This window comes from Dendrobates tinctorius, unplaced genomic scaffold (genome assembly GCF_039654945.1).
Source record: "Dendrobates tinctorius isolate UK_male_01 unplaced genomic scaffold, ASM3965494v1 ptg000229l, whole genome shotgun sequence".
Classification (NCBI taxonomy): Eukaryota; Metazoa; Chordata; class Amphibia; order Anura; family Dendrobatidae; genus Dendrobates; species Dendrobates tinctorius.
In genome coordinates this window covers 6,411,493-6,428,531 of record NW_027361896.1, presented here as the reverse complement: position 1 = coordinate 6,428,531, position 17,039 = coordinate 6,411,493, and positions in this window count along the sequence as shown.

Sequence of the window (17,039 nt, the reverse complement as noted above, 5' to 3'; positions counted from 1 at the left end):
TTGAGAGGAGTAAAAAACCATCAAAAATTTCAATCCTGCATGATTTTACCAAGAAATGTGATTCTTCATTCACAACCTGATTTTTGCTATTGGGCTCTATTGAATAATGAATGTTTTGAATTTTCTCCAAAAGTAAAGTAGTTGCAAACTCATGCTTTTAGAGACTTGTTTGGGCTCATGAGAGGAGTAGAAAAACATCAAAAATTTCAGTCCTGCATGATTCTACCAAGAAATGTGTGTTCATTGAAACCGCTGGTTTTTGATAGTTTGGGCCCTATTGAATAATTAATGTTTTGAATTTTCTCCAAAAGTAAAGTAGTTGCAAACTCATCCTTTTAGAAACTTGTTTGGGCTGTTGAGAGGAGTAAAAAACCATCAAAAATTTCAATCCTGCATGATTTTACCAAGAAATGTGATTCTTCATTCAAAACCTGATTTTTGCTATTGGGCTCTATTGAATAATGAATGTTTTGAATTTTCTCCAAAAGTAAAGTAGTTGCAAACTCATGCTTTTAGAGACTTGTTTGGGCTCATGAGAGGAGTAGAAAAACATCAAAAATTTCAGTCCTGCATGATTCTACCAAGAAATGTGTGTTCATTCAAACCGCTGGTTTTTGATAGTTTGGGCCCTATTGAATAATGAATGTTTTGAATTTTCTCCAAAAGTAAAGTAGTTGCAAACTCATCCTTTTAGAAACTTGTTTGGGCTGTTGAGAGGAGTAAAAAACCATCAAAAATTTCAATCCTGCATGATTCTACCAAGAAATGTGATTCTTCATTCAAAACCTGATTTTTGCTATTGGGCTCTATTGAATAATGAATGTTTTGAATTTTCTCCAAAAGTAAAGTAGTTGCAAACTCATGCTTTTAGAGACTTGTTTGGGCTCATGAGAGGAGTAGAAAAACATCAAAAATTTCAGTCCTGCATGATTCTACCAAGAAATGTGTTCATTGAAACCGCTGGTTTTTGATAGTTTGGGCCCTATTGAATAATGAATGTTTTGATTTTTCTCCAAAAGTAAAGTAGTTGCAAACTCATCCTTTTAGAAACTTGTTTGGGCTGTTGAGAGGAGTAAAAAACCATCAAAAATTTCAATCCTGCATGATTCTACCAAGAAATGTGATTCTTCATTCAAAACCTGATTTTTGCTATTGGGCTCTATTGAATAAAGAATGTTTTGAATTTTCTCCAAAAGTAAAGTAGTTGCAAACTCATGCTTTTAGAGACTTGTTTGGGCTCATGAGAGGAGTAGAAAAACATCAAAAATTTCAGTCCTGCATGATTCTACCAAGAAATGTGTGTTCATTGAAACCGCTGGTTTTTGATAGTTTGGGCCCTATTGAATAATTAATGTTTTGAATTTTCTCCAAAAGTAAAGTAGTTGCAAACTCATCCTTTTAGAAACTTGTTTGGGCTGTTGAGAGGAGTAAAAAACCATCAAAAATTTCAATCCTGCATGATTTTACCAAGAAATGTGATTCTTCATTCAAAACCTGATTTTTGCTATTGGGCTCTATTGAATAATGAATGTTTTGAATTTTCTCCAAAAGTAAAGTAGTTGCAAACTCATGCTTTTAGAGACTTGTTTGGGCTCATGAGAGGAGTAGAAAAACATCAAAAATTTCAGTCCTGCATGATTCTACCAAGAAATGTGTTCATTGAAACCGCTGGTTTTTGATAGTTTGGGCCCTATTGAATAATGAATGTTTTGATTTTTCTCCAAAAGTAAAGTAGTTGCAAACTCATCCTTTTAGAAACTTGTTTGGGCTGTTGAGAGGAGTAAAAAACCATCAAAAATTTCATTCCTGCATGATTCTAGCAAGAAATGTGATTCTTCATTCAAAACCTGATTTTTGCTATTGGGCTCTATTGAATAATGAATGTTTTGAATTTTCTCCAAAAGTAAAGTAGTTGCAAACTCATGCTTTTAGAGACTTGTTTGGGCTCATGAGAGGAGTAGAAAAACATCAAAAATTTCAGTCCTGCATGATTCTACCAAGAAATGTGTGTTCATTCAAACCGCTGGTTTTTGATAGTTTGGGCCCTATTGAATAATGAATGTTTTGAATTTTCTCCAAAAGTAAAGTAGTTGCAAACTCATCCTTTTAGAAACTGGTTTGGGCTGTTGAGAGGAGTAAAAAACCATCAAAAATTTCAATCCTGCATGATTCTACCAAGAAATGTGATTCTTCATTCTAAACGCTGGTTTTTGCTATTGGGCTCTTTTGAGTAATGAATGTTTTGAATTTTCTCCAAAAGTAAAGTAGTTGCAAACTCATGCTTTTAGAGACTTGTTTGGGCTCATGAGAGGAGTAGAAAAACATCAAAAATTTCAGTCCTGCATGATTCTACCAAGAAATGTGTGTTCATTCAAACCGCTGGTTTTTGATAGTTTGGGCCCTATTGAATAATGAATGTTTTGAATTTTCTCCAAAAGTAAAGTAGTTGCAAACTCATCCTTTTAGAAACTTGTTTGGGCTGTTGAGAGGAGTAAAAAACCATCAAAAATTTCAATCCTGCATGATTCTACCAAGAAATGTGATTCTTCATTCAAAACGCTGGTTTTTGCTATTGGGCTCTATTGAATAATGAATGTTTTGAATTTTCTCCAAAAGTAAAGTAGTTGCAAACTCATCCTTTTAGAGACTTGTTTGGGCTCATGAGAGGAGTAGAAAAACATCAAAAATTTCAGTCCTGCACGATTCTACCAAGAAATGTGATTCTTCATGCAAAACCTGATTTTTGCTATTGGGCTCTATTGAATAATGAATGTTTTGAATTTTCTCCAAAAGTAAAGTAGTTGCAAACTCATCCTTTTAGAGACTTGTTTGGGCTCATGAGAGGAGTAGAAAAACATCAAAGATTTCAGTCCTGCACGATTCTACCAAGAAATGTGTGTTCATTCAAACCGCTGGTTTTTGATAGTTTGGGCCCTATTGAATAATGAATGTTTTGAATTTTCTCCAAAAGTAAAGTAGTTGCAAACTCATCCTTTTAGAAACTTGTTTGGGCTGTTGAGAGGAGTAAAAAACCATCAAAAATTTCAATCCTGCATGATTCTACCAAGAAATGTGATTCTTCATGCAAAACCTGATTTTTGCTATTGGGCTCTATTGAATAATGAATGTTTTGAATTTTCTCCAAAAGTAAAGTAGTTGCAAACTCATGCTTTTAGAGACTTGTTTGGGCTCATGAGAGGAGTAGAAAAACATCAAAAATTTCAGTCCTGCATGATTCTACCAAGAAATGTGTTCATTGAAACCGCTGGTTTTTGATAGTTTGGGCCCTATTGAATAATGAATGTTTTGAATTTTCTCCAAAAGTAAAGTAGTTGCAAACTCATCCTTTTAGAAACTTGTTTGGGCTGTTGAGAGGAGTAAAAAACCATCAAAAATTTCAATCCTGCATGATTCTACCAAGAAATGTGATTCTTCATTCAAAACGCTGGTTTTTGCTATTGGGCTCTATTGAATAATGAATGTTTTGAATTTTCTCCAAAAGTAAAGTAGTTGCAAACTCATCCTTTTAGAGACTTGTTTGGGCTCATGAGAGGAGTAGAAAAACATCAAAAATTTCAGTCCTGCACGATTCTACCAAGAAATGTGTGTTCATTCAAACCGCTGGTTTTTGATATTTTGGGACGTATTGAATAATGAATGTTTTGAATTTTCTCCAAAAGTAAAGTAGTTGCAAACTCATCCTTTTAGAAACTTGTTTGGGCTGTTGAGAGGAGTAAAAAACCATCAAAAATTTCAATCCTGCATGATTCTACCAAGAAATGTGATTCTTCATTCAAAACCTGATTTTTGCTATTGGGCTCTATTGAATAATGAATGTTTTGAATTTTCTCCAAAAGTAAAGTAGTTGCAAACTCATGCTTTTAGAGACTTGTTTGGGCTCATGAGAGGAGTAGAAAAACATCAAAAATTTCAGTCCTGCATGATTCTACCAAGAAATGTGTGTTCATTGAAACCGCTGGTTTTTGATAGTTTGGGCCCTATTGAATAATGAATGTTTTGAATTTTCTCCAAAAGTAAAGTAGTTGCAAACTCATCCTTTTAGAAACTTGTTTGGGCTGTTGAGAGGAGTAAAAAACCATCAAAAATTTCAATCCTGCATGATTCTACCAAGAAATGTGATTCTTCATTCAAAACGCTGGTTTTTGCTATTGGGCTCTTTTGAGTAATGAATGTTTTGAATTTTCTCCAAAAGTAAAGTAGTTGCAAACTCATGCTTTTAGAGACTTGTTTGGGCTCATGAGAGGAGTAGAAAAACATCAAAAATTTCAGTCCTGCATGATTCTACCAAGAAATGTGTGTTCATTCAAACCGCTGGTTTTTGATAGTTTGGGCCCTATTGAATAATGAATGTTTTGAATTTTCTCCAAAAGTAAAGTAGTTGCAAACTCATCCTTTTAGAAACTTGTTTGGGCTGTTGAGAGGAGTAAAAAACCATCAAAAATTTCAATCCTGCATGATTTTACCAAGAAATGTGATTCTTCATTCAAAACCTGATTTTTGCTATTGGGCTCTATTGAATAATGAATGTTTTGAATTTTCTCCAAAAGTAAAGTAGTTGCAAACTCATGCTTTTAGAGACTTGTTTGGGCTCATGAGAGGAGTAGAAAAACATCAAAAATTTCAGTCCTGCATGATTCTACCAAGAAATGTGTGTTCATTGAAACCGCTGGTTTTTGATAGTTTTGGCCCTATTGAATAATGAATGTTTTGAATTTTCTCCAAAAGTAAAGTAGTTGCAAACTCATCCTTTTATAAACTTGTTTGGGCTGTTGAGAGGAGTAAAAAACCATCAAAAATTTCAATCCTGCATGATTCTACCAAGAAATGTGATTCTTCATTCAAAACGCTGGTTTTTGCTATTGGGCTCTATTGAATAATGAATGTTTTGAATTTTCTCCAAAAGTAAAGTAGTTGCAAACTCATGCTTTTAGAGACTTGTTTGGGCTCATGAGAGTAGAAAAACATCAAAAATTTCAGTCCTGCATGATTCTACCAAGAAATGTGTGTTCATTGAAACCGCTGGTTTTTGATAGTTTGGGCCCTATTGAATAATTAATGTTTTGAATTTTCTCCAAAAGTAAAGTAGTTGCAAACTCATCCTTTTAGAAACTTGTTTGGGCTGTTGAGAGGAGTAAAAAACCATCAAAAATTTCAATCCTGCATGATTTTACCAAGAAATGTGATTCTTCATTCAAAACCTGATTTTTGCTATTGGGCTCTATTGAATAATGAATGTTTTGAATTTTCTCCAAAAGTAAAGTAGTTGCAAACTCATGCTTTTAGAGACTTGTTTGGGCTCATGAGAGGAGTAGAAAAACATCAAAAATTTCAGTCCTGCATGATTCTACCAAGAAATGTGTGTTCATTCAAACCGCTGGTTTTTGATAGTTTGGGCCCTATTGAATAATGAATGTTTTGAATTTTCTCCAAAAGTAAAGTAGTTGCAAACTCATCCTTTTAGAAACTTGTTTGGGCTGTTGAGAGGAGTAAAAAACCATCAAAAATTTCAATCCTGCATGATTCTACCAAGAAATGTGATTCTTCATTCAAAACCTGATTTTTGCTATTGGGCTCTATTGAATAATGAATGTTTTGAATTTTCTCCAAAAGTAAAGTAGTTGCAAACTCATGCTTTTAGAGACTTGTTTGGGCTCATGAGAGGAGTAGAAAAACATCAAAAATTTCAGTCCTGCATGATTCTACCAAGAAATGTGTGTTCATTCAAACCGCTGGTTTTTGATAGTTTGGGCCCTATTGAATAATGAATGTTTTGAATTTTCTCCAAAAGTAAAGTAGTTGCAAACTCATCCTTTTAGAAACTGGTTTGGGCTGTTGAGAGGAGTAAAAAACCATCAAAAATTTCAATCCTGCATGATTCTACCAAGAAATGTGATTCTTCATTCAAAACGCTGGTTTTTGCTATTGGGCTCTTTTGAGTAATGAATGTTTTGAATTTTCTCCAAAAGTAAAGTAGTTGCAAACTCATGCTTTTAGAGACTTGTTTGGGCTCATGAGAGGAGTAGAAAAACATCAAAAATTTCAGTCCTGCATGATTCTACCAAGAAATTTGTGTTCATTCAAACCGCTGGTTTTTGATAGTTTGGGCCCTATTGAATAATTAATGTTTTGAATTTTCTCCAAAAGTAAAGTAGTTGCAAACTCATCCTTTTAGAAACTTGTTTGGGCTGTTGAGAGGAGTAAAAAACCATCAAAAATTTCAATCCTGCATGATTTTACCAAGAAATGTGATTCTTCATTCAAAACCTGATTTTTGCTATTGGGCTCTATTGAATAATGAATGTTTTGAATTTTCTCCAAAAGTAAAGTAGTTGCAAACTCATGCTTTTAGAGACTTGTTTGGGCTCATGAGAGGAGTAGAAAAACATCAAAAATTTCAGTCCTGCATGATTCTACCAAGAAATGTGTGTTCATTGAAACCGCTGGTTTTTGATAGTTTGGGCCCTATTGAATAATGAATGTTTTGAATTTTCTCCAAAAGTAAAGTAGTTGCAAACTCATCCTTTTAGAGACTTGTTTGGGCTCATGAGAGGAGTAGAAAAACATCAAAAATTTCAGTCCTGCATGATTCTACCAAGAAATGTGTGTTCATTCAAACCGCTGGTTTTTGATAGTTTGGGCCCTATTGAATAATGAATGTTTTGAATTTTCTCCAAAAGTAAAGTAGTTGCAAACTCATCCTTTTAGAAACTTGTTTGGGCTGTTGAGAGGAGTAAAAAACCATCAAAAATTTCAATCCTGCATGATTCTACCAAGAAATGTGATTCTTCATTCAAAACGCTGGTTTTTGCTATTGGGCTCTATTGAATAATGAATGTTTTGAATTTTCTCCAAAAGTAAAGTAGTTGCAAACTCATCCTTTTAGAGACTTGTTTGGGCTCATGAGAGGAGTAGAAAAACATCAAAAATTTCAGTCCTGCACGATTCTACCAAGAAATGTGATTCTTCATGCAAAACCTGATTTTTGCTATTGGGCTCTATTGAATAATGAATGTTTTGAATTTTCTCCAAAAGTAAAGTAGTTGCAAACTCATGCTTTTAGAGACTTGTTTGGGCTCATGAGAGGAGTAGAAAAACATCAAAAATTTCAGTCCTGCATGATTCTACCAAGAAATGTGTGTTCATTGAAACCGCTGGTTTTTGATAGTTTGGGCCCTATTGAATAATGAATGTTTTGAATTTTCTCCAAAAGTAAAGTAGTTGCAAACTCATCCTTTTAGAAACTTGTTTGGGCTGTTGAGAGGAGTAAAAAACCATCAAAAATTTCAATCCTGCATGATTCTACCAAGAAATGTGATTCTTCATTCAAAACGCTGGTTTTTGCTATTGGGCTCTATTGAATAATGAATGTTTTGAATTTTCTCCAAAAGTAAAGTAGTTGCAAACTCATCCTTTTAGAGACTTGTTTGGGCTCATGAGAGGAGTAGAAAAACATCAAAAATTTCAGTCCTGCACGATTCTACCAAGAAATGTGTGTTCATTCAAACCGCTGGTTTTTGATAGTTTGGGCCCTATTGAATAATGAATGTTTTGAATTTTCTCCAAAAGTAAAGTAGTTGCAAACTCATCCTTTTAGAAACTTGTTTGGGCTGTTGAGAGGAGTAAAAAAACCATCAAAAATTTCAATCCTGCATGATTCTACCAAGAAATGTGATTCTTCATTCAAAACCTGATTTTTGCTATTGGGCTCTATTGAATAATGAATGTTTTGAATTTTCTCCAAAAGTAAAGTAGTTGCAAACTCATGCTTTTAGAGACTTGTTTGGGCTCATGAGAGGAGTAGAAAAACATCAAAAATTTCAGTCCTGCATGATTCTACCAAGAAATGTGTGTTCATTGAAACCGCTGGTTTTTGATAGTTTGGGCCCTATTGAATAATGAATGTTTTGAATTTTCTCCAAAAGTAAAGTAGTTGCAAACTCATCCTTTTAGAAACTTGTTTGGGCTGTTGAGAGGAGTAAAAAACCATCAAAAATTTCAATCCTGCATGATTCTACCAAGAAATGTGATTCTTCATTCAAAACGCTGGTTTTTGCTATTGGGCTCTATTGAATAATGAATGTTTTGAATTTTCTCCAAAAGTAAAGTAGTTGCAAACTCATGCTTTTAGAGACTTGTTTGGGCTCATGAGAGGAGTAGAAAAACATCAAAAATTTCAGTCCTGCATGATTCTACCAAGAAATGTGTGTTCATTGAAACCGCTGGTTTTTGATAGTTTGGGCCCTATTGAATAATGAATGTTTTGAATTTTCTCCAAAAGTAAAGTAGTTGCAAACTCATCCTTTTAGAAACTTGTTTGGGCTGTTGAGAGGAGTAAAAAACCATCAAAAATTTCAATCCTGCATGATTTTACCAATAAATGTGATTCTTCATTCAAAACCTGATTTTTGCTATTGGGCTCTATTGAATAGTGAATGTTTTGAATTTTCTCCAAAAGTAAAGTAGTTGCAAACTCATGCTTTTAGAGACTTGTTTGGGCTCATGAGAGGAGTAGAAAAACATCAAAAATTTCAGTCCTGCATGATTCTACCAAGAAATGTGTGTTCATTGAAACCGCTGGTTTTTGATAGTTTGGGCCCTATTGAATAATGAATGTTGTGAATTTTCTCCAAAAGTAAAGTAGTTGCAAACTCATCCTTTTAGAAACTTGTTTGGGCTGTTGAGAGGAGTAAAAAACCATCAAAAATTTCAATCCTGCATGATTTTACCAAGAAATGTGATTCTTCATTCAAAACCTGATTTTTGCTATTGGGCTCTATTGAATAATGAATGTTTTGAATTTTCTCCAAAAGTAAAGTAGTTGCAAACTCATGCTTTTAGAGACTTGTTTGGGCTCATGAGAGGAGTAGAAAAACATCAAAAATTTCAGTCCTGCATGATTCTACCAAGAAATGTGTGTTCATTGAAACCGCTGGTTTTTGATAGTTTGGGCCCTATTGAATAATGAATGTTTTGAATTTTCTCCAAAAGTAAAGTAGTTGCAAACTCATCCTTTTAGAAACTTGTTTGGGCTGTTGAGAGGAGTAAAAAACCATCAAAAATTTCAATCCTGCATGATTCTACCAAGAAATGTGATTCTTCATTCAAAACCTGATTTTTGCTATTGGGCTCTATTGAATAATGAATGTTTTGAATTTTCTCCAAAAGTAAAGTAGTTGCAAACTCATGCTTTTAGAGACTTGTTTGGGCTCATGAGAGGAGTAGAAAAACATCAAAAATTTCAGTCCTGCATGATTCTACCAAGAAATGTGTGTTCATTCAAACCGCTGGTTTTTGATAGTTTGGGCCCTATTGAATAATGAATGTTTTGAATTTTCTCCAAAAGTAAAGTAGTTGCAAACTCATCCTTTTAGAAACTGGTTTGGGCTGTTGAGAGGAGTAAAAAACCATCAAAAATTTCAATCCTGCATGATTCTACCAAGAAATGTGATTCTTCATTCAAAACGCTGGTTTTTGCTATTGGGCTCTTTTGAGTAATGAATGTTTTGAATTTTCTCCAAAAGTAAAGTAGTTGCAAACTCATGCTTTTAGAGACTTGTTTGGGCTCATGAGAGGAGTAGAAAAACATCAAAAATTTCAGTCCTGCATGATTCTACCAAGAAATGTGTGTTCATTCAAACCGCTGGTTTTTGATAGTTTGGGCCCTATTGAATAATGAATGTTTTGAATTTTCTCCAAAAGTAAAGTAGTTGCAAACTCATCCTTTTAGAAACTTGTTTGGGCTGTTGAGAGGAGTAAAAAACCATCAAAAATTTCAATCCTGCATGATTCTACCAAGAAATGTGATTCTTCATTCAAAACGCTGGTTTTTGCTATTGGGCTCTATTGAATAATGAATGTTTTGAATTTTCTCCAAAAGTAAAGTAGTTGCAAACTCATCCTTTTAGAGACTTGTTTGGGCTCATGAGAGGAGTAGAAAAACATCAAAAATTTCAGTCCTGCACGATTCTACCAAGAAATGTGATTCTTCATGCAAAACCTGATTTTTGCTATTGGGCTCTATTGAATAATGAATGTTTTGAATTTTCTCCAAAAGTAAAGTAGATGCAAACTCATCCTTTTAGAGACTTGTTTGGGCTCATGAGAGGAGTAGAAAAACATCAAAGATTTCAGTCCTGCACGATTCTACCAAGAAATGTGTGTTCATTCAAACCGCTGGTTTTTGATAGTTTGGGCCCTATTGAATAATGAATGTTTTGAATTTTCTCCAAAAGTAAAGTAGTTGCAAACTCATCCTTTTAGAAACTTGTTTGGGCTGTTGAGAGGAGTAAAAAACCATCAAAAATTTCAATCCTGCATGATTCTACCAAGAAATGTGATTCTTCATGCAAAACCTGATTTTTGCTATTGGGCTCTATTGAATAATGAATGTTTTGAATTTTCTCCAAAAGTAAAGTAGTTGCAAACTCATGCTTTTAGAGACTTGTTTGGGCTCATGAGAGTAGAAAAACATCAAAAATTTCAGTCCTGCATGATTCTACCAAGAAATGTGTGTTCATTGAAACCGCTGGTTTTTGATAGTTTGGGCCCTATTGAATAATGAATGTTTTGAATTTTCTCCAAAAGTAAAGTAGTTGCAAACTCATCCTTTTAGAAACTTGTTTGGGCTGTTGAGAGGAGTAAAAAACCATCAAAAATTTCAATCCTGCATGATTCTACCAAGAAATGTGATTCTTCATTCAAAACGCTGGTTTTTGCTATTGGGCTCTATTGAATAATGAATGTTTTGAATTTTCTCCAAAAGTAAAGTAGTTGCAAACTCATGCTTTTAGAGACTTGTTTGGGCTCATGAGAGGAGTAGAAAAACATCAAAAATTTCAGTCCTGCATGATTCTACCAAGAAATGTGTGTTCATTGAAACCGCTGGTTTTTGATAGTTTGGGCCCTATTGAATAATGAATGTTTTGAATTTTCTCCAAAAGTAAAGTAGTTGCAAACTCATCCTTTTAGAAACTTGTTTGGGCTGTTGAGAGGAGTAAAAAACCATCAAAAATTTCAATCCTGCATGATTCTACCAAGAAATGTGATTCTTCATTCAAAACCTGATTTTTGCTATTGGGCTCTATTGAATAATGAATGTTTTGAATTTTCTCCAAAAGTAAAGTAGTTGCAAACTCATGCTTTTAGAGACTTGTTTGGGCTCATGAGAGGAGTAGAAAAACATCAAAAATTTCAGTCCTGCATGATTCTACCAAGAAATGTGTTCATTGAAACCGCTGGTTTTTGATAGTTTGGGCCCTATTGAATAATGAATGTTTTGAATTTTCTCCAAAAGTAAAGTAGTTGCAAACTCATCCTTTTAGAAACTTGTTTGGGCTGTTGAGAGGAGTAAAAAACCATCAAAAATTTCAATCCTGCATGATTCTACCAAGAAATGTGATTCTTCATTCAAAACGCTGGTTTTTGCTATTGGGCTCTATTGAATAATGAATGTTTTGAATTTTCTCCAAAAGTAAAGTAGTTGCAAACTCATCCTTTTAGAGACTTGTTTGGGCTCATGAGAGGAGTAGAAAAACATCAAAAATTTCAGTCCTGCACGATTCTACCAAGAAATGTGTGTTCATTCAAACCGCTGGTTTTTGATATTTTGGGACGTATTGAATAATGAATGTTTTGAATTTTCTCCAAAAGTAAAGTAGTTGCAAACTCATCCTTTTAGAAACTTGTTTGGGCTGTTGAGAGGAGTAAAAAACCATCAAAAATTTCAATCCTGCATGATTCTACCAAGAAATGTGATTCTTCATTCAAAACCTGATTTTTGCTATTGGGCTCTATTGAATAATGAATGTTTTGAATTTTCTCCAAAAGTAAAGTAGTTGCAAACTCATGCTTTTAGAGACTTGTTTGGGCTCATGAGAGGAGTAGAAAAACATCAAAAATTTCAGTCCTGCATGATTCTACCAAGAAATGTGTGTTCATTGAAACCGCTGGTTTTTGATAGTTTGGGCCCTATTGAATAATGAATGTTTTGAATTTTCTCCAAAAGTAAAGTAGTTGCAAACTCATCCTTTTAGAAACTTGTTTGGGCTGTTGAGAGGAGTAAAAAACCATCAAAAATTTCAATCCTGCATGATTCTACCAAGAAATGTGATTCTTCATTCAAAACGCTGGTTTTTGCTATTGGGCTCTTTTGAGTAATGAATGTTTTGAATTTTCTCCAAAAGTAAAGTAGTTGCAAACTCATGCTTTTAGAGACTTGTTTGGGCTCATGAGAGGAGTAGAAAAACATCAAAAATTTCAGTCCTGCATGATTCTACCAAGAAATGTGTGTTCATTCAAACCGCTGGTTTCTGATAGTTTGGGCCCTATTGAATAATGAATGTTTTGAATTTTCTCCAAAAGTAAAGTAGTTGCAAACTCATCCTTTTAGAAACTTGTTTGGGCTGTTGAGAGGAGTAAAAAACCATCAAAAATTTCAATCCTGCATGATGTTACCAAGAAATGTGATTCTTCATTCAAAACCTGATTTTTGCTATTGGGCTCTATTGAATAATGAATGTTTTGAATTTTCTCCAAAAGTAAAGTAGTTGCAAACTCATGCTTTTAGAGACTTGTTTGGGCTCATGAGAGGAGTAGAAAAACATCAAAAATTTCAGTCCTGCATGATTCTACCAAGAAATGTGTGTTCATTGAAACCGCTGGTTTTTGATAGTTTGGGCCCTATTGAATAATGAATGTTTTGAATTTTCTCCAAAAGTAAAGTAGTTGCAAACTCATCCTTTTAGAAACTTGTTTGGGCTGTTGAGAGGAGTAAAAAACCATCAAAAATTTCAATCCTGCATGATTTTACCAAGAAATGTGATTCTTCATTCAAAACCTGATTTTTGCTATTGGGCTCTATTGAATAATGAATGTTTTGAATTTTCTCCAAAAGTAAAGTAGTTGCAAACTCATGCTTTTAGTGACTTGTTTGGGCTCATGAGAGGAGTAGAAAAACATCAAAAATTTCAGTCCTGCATGATTCTACCAAGAAATGTGTGTTCATAGAAACCGCTGGTTTTTGATAGTTTGGGCCCTATTGAATAATGAATGTTTTGAATTTTCTCCAAAAGTAAAGTAGTTGCAAACTCATCCTTTTAGAAACTTGTTTGGGCTGTTGAGAGGAGTAAAAAAACATCAAAAATTTCAATCCTGCATGATTCTACCAAGAAATGTGATTCTTCATTCAAAACCTGATTTTTGCTATTGGGCTCTATTGAATAATGAATGTTTTGAATTTTCTCCAAAAGTAAAGTAGTTGCAAACTCATGCTTTTAGAGACTTGTTTGGGCTCATGAGAGGAGTAGAAAAACATCAAAAATTTCAGTCCTGCATGATTCTACCAAGAAATGTGTGTTCATTGAAACCGCTGGTTTTTGATAGTTTGGGCCCTATTGAATAATGAATGTTTTGAATTTTCTCCAAAAGTAAAGTAGTTGCAAACTCATCCTTTTAGAAACTTGTTTGGGCTGTTGAGAGGAGTAAAAAACCATCAAAAATTTCAATCCTGCATGATTCTACCAAGAAATGTGATTCTTCATTCAAAACGCTGGTTTTTGCTATTGGGCTCTTTTGAGTAATGAATGTTTTGAATTTTCTCCAAAAGTAAAGTAGTTGCAAACTCATGCTTTTAGAGACTTGTTTGGGCTCATGAGAGGAGTAGAAAAACATCAAAAATTTCAGTCCTGCATGATTCTACCAAGAAATGTGTTCATTGAAACCGCTGGTTTTTGATAGTTTGGGCCCTATTGAATAATGAATGTTTTGAATTTTCTCCAAAAGTAAAGTAGTTGCAAACTCATCCTTTTAGAAGCTTGTTTGGGCTGTTGAGAGGAGTAAAAAACCATCAAAAATTTCAATCCTGCATGATTTTACCAAGAAATGTGATTCTTCATTCAAAACCTGATTTTTGCTATTGGGCGCTATTGAATAGTGAATGTTTTGAATTTTCTCCAAAAGTAAAGTAGTTGCAAACTCATGCTTTTAGAGACTTGTTTGGGCTCATGAGAGGAGTAGAAAAACATCAAAAATTTCAGTCCTGCATGATTCTACCAAGAAATGTGTGTTCATTGAAACCGCTGGTTTTTGATAGTTTGGGCCCTATTGAATAATGAACATTTTGAATTTTCTCCAAAAGTAAAGTAGTTGCAAACTCATCCTTTTAGAAACTTGTTTGGGCTGTTGAGAGGAGTAAAAAAACATCAAAAATTTCAATCCTGCATGATTTTACCAAGAAATGTGATTCTTCATTCAAAACCTGATTTTTGCTATTGGGCTCTATTGAATAATGAATGTTTTGAATTTTCTCCAAAAGTAAAGTAGTTGCAAACTCATGCTTTTAGAGACTTGTTTGGGTTCATGAGAGGAGTAGAAAAACATCAAAAATTTCAGTCCTGCATGATTCTACCAAGAAATGTGTGTTCATTGAAACCGTTGGTTTTTGATAGTTTGGGCCCTATTGAATAATGAATGTTTTGAATTTTCTCCAAAAGTAAAGTAGTTGCAAACTCATCCTTTTAGAAACTTGTTTGGGCTGTTGAGAGGAGTAAAAAACCATCAAAAATTTCAATCCTGCATGATTCTATCAAGAAATGTGTTTCTTCATTCAAAACGCTGGTTTTTGCTATTGGGCTCTTTTGAGTAGTGAATGTTTTGAATTTTCTCCAAAAGTAAAGTAGTTGCAAACTCATGCTTTTAGAGACTTGTTTGGGCTCATGAGAGGAGTAGAAAAACATCAAAAATTTCAGTCCTGCATGATTCTACCAAGAAATGTGTGTTCATTCAAACCGCTGGTTTTTGATAGTTTGGGCCCTATTGAATAATGAATGTTTTGAATTTTCTCCAAAAGTAAAGTAGTTGCAAACTCATCCTTTTAGAAACTTGTTTGGGCTGTTGAGAGGAGTAAAAAAACATCAAAAATTTCAATCCTGCATGATTTTACCAAGAAATGTGATTCTTCATTCAAAACCTGATTTTTGCTATTGGGCTCTATTGAATAATGAATGTTTTGAATTTTCTCCAAAAGTAAAGTAGTTGCAAACTCATGCTTTTAGAGACTTGTTTGGGCTCATGAGAGGAGTAGAAAAACATCAAAAATTTCAGTCCTGCATGATTCTACCAAGAAATGTGTGTTCATTGAAACCGCTGGTTTTTGATAGTTTGGGCCCTATTGAATAATGAATGTTTTGAATTTTCTCCAAAAGTAAAGTAGTTGCAAACTCATCCTTTTAGAAACTTGTTTGGGCTGTTGAGAGGAGTAAAAAACCATCAAAAATTTCAATCCTGCATGATTCTACCAAGAAATGTGATTCTTCATTCAAAACGCTGGTTTTTGCTATTGGGCTCTTTTGAGTAATGAATGTTTTGAATTTTCTCCAAAAGTAAAGTAGTTGCAAACTCATGCTTTTAGAGACTTGTTTGGGCTCATGAGAGGAGTAGAAAAACATCAAAAATTTCAGTCCTGCATGATTCTACCAAGAAATGTGTGTTCATTCAAACCGCTGGTTTTTGATAGTTTGGGCCCTATTGAATAATTAATGTTTTGAATTTTCTCCAAAAGTAAAGTAGTTGCAAACTCATCCTTTTAGAAACTTGTTTGGGCTGTTGAGAGGAGTAAAAAACCATCAAAAATTTCAATCCTGCATGATTTTACCAAGAAATGTGATTCTTCATTCAAAACCTGATTTTTGCTATTGGGCTCTATTGAATAATGAATGTTTTGAATTTTCTCCAAAAGTAAAGTAGTTGCAAACTCATGCTTTTAGAGACTTGTTTGGGCTCATGAGAGGAGTAGAAAAACATCAAAAATTTCAGTCCTGCATGATTCTACCAAGAAATGTGTGTTCATTGAAACCGCTGGTTTTTGATAGTTTGGGCCCTATTGAATAATGAATGTTTTGAATTTTCTCCAAAAGTAAAGTAGTTGCAAACTCATCCTTTTAGAAACTTGTTTGGGCTGTTGAGAGGAGTAAAAAACCATCAAAAATTTCAATCCTGCATGATTCTACCAAGAAATGTGATTCTTCATTCAAAACGCTGGTTTTTGCTATTGGGCTCTTTTGAGTAATGAATGTTTTGAATTTTCTCCAAAAGTAAAGTAGTTGCAAACTCATGCTTTTAGAGACTTGTTTGGGCTCATGAGAGGAGTAGAAAAACATCAAAAATTTCAGTCCTGCATGATTCTACCAAGAAATGTGTGTTCATTCAAAATACTGGTTTTTGATAGTTTGGGCCCTATTGAATAATGAATGTTTTGAATTTTCTCCAAAAGTAAAGTAGTTGCAAACTCATCCTTTTAGAAACTTGTTTGGGCTGTTGAGAGGAGTAAAAAACCATCAAAAATTTCAATCCTGCATGATTCTACCAAGAAATGTGATTCTTCATTCAAAACCTGATTTTTGCTATAGGGCTCTATTGAATAATGAATGTTTTGAATTTTCTCCAAAAGTAAAGTAGTTGCAAACTCATGCTTTTAGAGACTTGTTTGGGCTCATGAGAGGAGTAGAAAAACATCAAAAATTTCAGTCCTGCATGATTCTACCAAGAAATGTGTGTTCATTGAAACCGCTGGTTTTTGATAGTTTGGGCCCTATTGAATAATGAATGTTTTGAATTTTCTCCAAAAGTAAAGTAGTTGCAAACTCATCCTTTTAGAAACTTGTTTGGGCTGTTGAGAGGAGTAAAAAACCATCAAAAATTTCAATCCTGCATGATTCTACCAAGAAATGTGATTCTTCATTCAAAACGCTGGTTTTTGCTATTGGGCTCTATTGAATAATGAATGTTTTGAATTTTCTCCAAAAGTAAAGTAGTTGCAAACTCATCCTTTTAGAGACTTGTTTGGGCTCATGAGAGGAGTAGAAAAACATCAAAAATTTCAGTCCTGCACGATTCTACCAAGAAATGTGTGTTCATTCAAACCGCTGGTTTTTGATAGTTTGGGCCCTATTGAATAATGAATGTTTTGAATTTTCTCCAAAAGTAAAGTAGTTGCAAACTCATCCTTTTAGAAACTTGTTTGG